This window comes from Onychomys torridus, chromosome 2, assembly GCF_903995425.1.
Source record: "Onychomys torridus chromosome 2, mOncTor1.1, whole genome shotgun sequence".
NCBI lineage: Eukaryota > Metazoa > Chordata > Mammalia > Rodentia > Cricetidae > Onychomys > Onychomys torridus.
The window spans coordinates 2,728,977-2,733,548 of NC_050444.1; the positions used below are offsets into that span (position 1 = coordinate 2,728,977).

The window sequence follows — 4,572 nt, forward strand, 5'->3', positions numbered from 1 at the left end:
AAACCAGAGGTTTATTGGGGATTGGGAGAAAGATTGAAAGGCTATCCCAGAGGGAAGACTTGAGAATCAGGCAAGCAGGTGAGTAGAGAACAGGAGCGGGGTGTTAAGATGCAGACAGTGAGGGAAATGAGCAGGAATACAATGCTTGCTGGTAAGTCTGTGTGAGGTGTGTGGTGTGAGACATCCCTGATTTGGATAAATTTCATAGGAGACATCCCAAGGGTGTCTGGGGATTGAACTTGTATCCAGAAGTGTCCATTCACAAGTCATTAGCCAGAGACCAGAGACTATGGCGAGGCAACCCCTGAGATAGTCTGTGGCCAAAATGGTGGCGAGGTATCCCTGTGTGGGACAACTCCCAAACAAAGGACCCCCAAGGGGCAGGGATCGTTCCTACTTTGGAATGGGTTAGAGTCACCTGACATTGCAATGGTTGGGCAGGCAATATGGAAGGAAGCCTCTCACTCAGAAGGGGTGAAGACTTAGAAGGAATCCTGGATCCCTTTATAGGCTTTTGGTTTGGAATAGATGACTTACTCAGCAAAAGTCTATGTGGAGGATGTGGAGAAGAAGGGAGAATGGCTTTCCATGGCCCTGTGGTTGCCAGAAATCTCAACTCTACTCAGGTTTGGCACCAAGTTGATAAGTATTGGATCCATGGTTATTGGGTATGCTCTGCATTGGTGGTATAGTGGTGAGCATAGCTGCCTTCCAAGCAGTTGACCTGGGTTCAACTCCTGGCCAATGCACCAGATGATAAGGCAAATATAAATCCCTGTTAGTGGCTAACTCCATTGATGCAATAAATCAATCAAGCTGAATTAGTAAGTCCAGATTTAATAATTAGAACAAAACAACTTCTGGATGACTCTTGGGAAGGCATGAGAGAAATCACTTTGTAGATCTGGTGACCAGGTCTTAAATACTCTGTAGGTCTTGAGCAGCCCTAGAGGAGGGGTTGGACCCTTGGTGGGCTTCCTGAGGGGTGGGGTCTGGAAAGGGAAGGTTCAGGGAATTGCTGCTTGACACACTGAGGGTGGGGTTAGGAATGGGGCCCCCAAACTGGAGATCCCCAACAGGAATATCTGTTAAGAAAATGCTCCCACCTGATGGGCCAGGGAGCAAGTCTGTGGTAAATTTTTTTTTTTTTTTATTGATGGTTGATGTGGGAGAGCTCAGCTTACTGTGGGCAGTGCCACCCTAGGGTTGTATAAGAAAGCAGGCTGAACAAGTATGAGAAGAAAGCCAGTAATCAGCACTCCTCTGTGGCCTCTTCTTCAGATCTTGATTCAGGTTCCTGTCCTGAGTTCCTGCTCTTACTTACATGGACAATGGACCACAAGTTGCAAGCTGCAATAAAACCTTTGCTCCCTAAGTTGATTTTGGTCATAGCGTTTATCACAGCACAGAAAAGCAACTAAGATGCATGCTGCTATAACACTTGCCTGTCAGGAAGTAGGGCTGAAAGTGTCTGGCTAAGTTCTTATAGCTTCAGGGGTCAGCGTAGTGGGCACCTTTGGGCTCACTATGCGGAGGTGGGCAGCACAGCATTGGATAGCTAATTCTTTCATCATAGCCAGCTTTGGGTTCTTTCTTTGCCTGCTTCTGCTTTTCTTACTCTGAATGCCACTGATGGTGATATTCCTAGCAGCTTCCTGCACACAAATCACATGAGAATCTGTTTCCTGGAAAACTCAGCCTAAGCCAAAAATCAGACTGCAAATGCACAGAATCTTCCATACTCAGTCAGCCATCTGTTTATTTTTGCAGCATGTAACCAATGTTGCTGATCCCACTGTGCATAGAGGTTTGAGATTAAACCTAGGGAAAAGGAAAAGAAGATGAAATAACAAAATTATACTGAGGCAAACAATTTTAGTATTCTTCCCAGCATGCTGACATGCTTTCCCAAGCTGTGTCCAGTTAAAAGTGCAGCATACTGCTTTGATGACAGCAGTGCATGCTACACTATCCCATTTAATCCCTCTATCTGGCAAGTTTGTAGCATCTTGGCTTGTGTAAATGGACTTAGTGATGTTTGTACCATGATGAAGGTGCAATTATCCATTTCTTAGAAGGCATCCTTGTTGCTAAGTGATACATGACTGAGCTGTCCTGCCTAATAAAAAAATGCTGTGGGATGGTCTCTCTGTATGCTGTGAATATGTATTGCTACCATGGATTACTAAAGCTGCTTTGGCCTATTGCAAGACATGTTATAGCCACGTAGGAAAATCAAGCAAAGATACAGGGAGAAGAAAGGCAGAGTGAGAGGAGCTGCTGGGAGCTGCTGGAGGAATAAGATGTGATAGAATACTGGTAAAGTCACAAGACACGTGGTGATACACATGTTTTAAAAAATGGGTTAATTTAAGATGAAATACCTAGCTAGCCACTAAGCCAAAGACCAAACAGTTTATATTAAGCTTCTGAGTAATTATTTTATTACTACTGTGGGGCCAGGCAAGATGGAGAAAGGCTTCAGGTTACATTTGGTGGCCAGACTGGCAAGAATTTTCTCATAAAACCTGAGAATTCAAAAACGTTTCTTAAACAGAGCCAAGAGCAGCTTCCTAGCTCATGTCTCATTATGGGCCTTGGTGCAGAACCCTGTCCCATGGCTTGGCAAGCTTCAGTGGCAACTTGGCAGACTCCCATGGCTTCCTACAGGCTTTGATACAAAGAGGCTCCTCCCAGCTGCTGCCTGAAGGCTTGTGAGAACAGCTGAAGGCTTAAAAACACAGCTCCATGGTAGTTAATACTAGTTCCCAGAATTGGAGATGTAAGCATAACTCCTTGGTACCTCTAGCCATGTTGAAAAGTCACATGGAGCAAAGCCACGACTTTGGTTCTATCCATGCAGCTTAGCAGTCTATAAACTCTCCTGGTCAGAAAAGGGTTAAAGATACACAATGAGACAGATTCAAATGGAAAAACAAAACAACACAAAAACTTCTAAACAGGTTACAGTGTGTTTAAGAATATACATTGGCTTTGGAGAGAAAAAAAAGGTAGAGAAAGTCCTCAAGAAATAGAGTAATAAAAATAAGGCATGTAAAGAAATAAAAAGACACAGAGACTCTGGATACTGTATATTATTATGTTGATTATGCTATCTTTGGAATTTTTAACTGCAGATATTTAATTGTGGGGGCTGCTAAGTTAAATATATATATATATAATGCTACATTCTTTATTCATGAAGTCATCATGTTTCTTTATATCTGTCTTTTTATTTTTTATTTTATTTTATTTTTTTATTATTATATTTGTGTTTTAATTTTACACATCAGCCATGGGTTCCCCTGTCCTCCCCCCTCCCGCCCCCACCTTCCCCCATCCCCTCCCCTCTATTCTCATCTCCTCCAGGGCCAACACTCCCCTGGGGATCATTTAAACCTGGTGGATTCAGTACAGGCAGGTCCAGTCCCCTCCTTCCAGGGTGAGCAAAGTGTCCCTGTGTAAGCCCAAGGTCCAAACAGCCAGCTCATGCACTAAGGACAGGTCCCAGTCCCACATCCTGGATGCCTCCCAAACAGTTCAAGCTATTCAATTGTCTCACTTATCCAGAGGGCCTGATTGAGCTGGGGGCTCCACAGCCTTTGGTTCATAATTCATGTGTATGGTCTAGAGAAAGCCTGATCTGACCTAGTTTGGTGATCAGATGGCCAAACACCCTACCAGTCGAGCTGGAACTCTCATCCAATAACTGATGGAAGTGGATGCAGAGATCCTCAGCCAGGCCCCAGGTGGAGCTCCAGGTGTCCAATTGTCGAGAAAGAGGAGGGACTGTAAGAGCATGAATTGTTGAGCCCAAGATTGGAAAAAGCACAGGGACAAATAGCCAAACAAATGGCAGCATATATATTTTAAAAGTATCTTGACTTTGAAATTTGGGTGTATGGATATACTGCTTTGGAAAAGATGTTCCTCTTTTGTTTCATAGGAGATGAGAAACTGTGGATTCCTTCCAGGTTAATCAAGGAAGACCCCCTGAGAGGTCTCCAATGGGAGCAATGGCCCAGATGATCCAACATCCAGAACAGCTGTAAAGCAATTGGCTGAGATAATGTAGCCTCACAGACTACTACATCCAAGATTTAGCCATAATACAAAATTTTCTCAGGATCCCAATAAGATTACCAGTGCCTCTAATCAGTAGGAAATAGTATGGGAAGGTATTACCAAATTTTAAAAACATTGCTTATAAATGTTTGTTTTCATTTAAAGGGGTTTGGTTATAAAAGGTTATTGGTCATAGTCAAGCTTTTTTTTTTAAAGAAGAAAGGGGAATATGATATAGAAATATATGCTGTAGAAATGACAGAATAAGATTAGATTATTGAATCTACTTTAATCCCCAAAACAACTATCAAACTTACATATTTTACATTGGTACAGATTTTGGTTTATTGATACAAATTTAAAGTCAATTTTGAAATAATGTATGTATATTCCTACTTTTGCTTAAGATATTAAGATACAGATTAATAGTCATCTATTATAGTCAAACTTATAGTCATGTTAATTAGGTTTTCTGGGTATACAGAGATATATTTCAGATAGATAGGC

The 4,572-nt window shown here is 42.2% G+C and overlaps 1 non-coding gene across 1 annotated transcript; it reads left to right on the forward strand.

Moving 5' to 3' along the window:
• The first annotated feature begins 677 nt into the window (after positions 1-677).
• Trnag-ucc lies at positions 678-749 on the forward strand. The gene has a single exon. It is a non-coding gene; the product is annotated as a tRNA-Gly (tRNA).
• Positions 750-4,572: the final 3,823 nt, after the last annotated feature.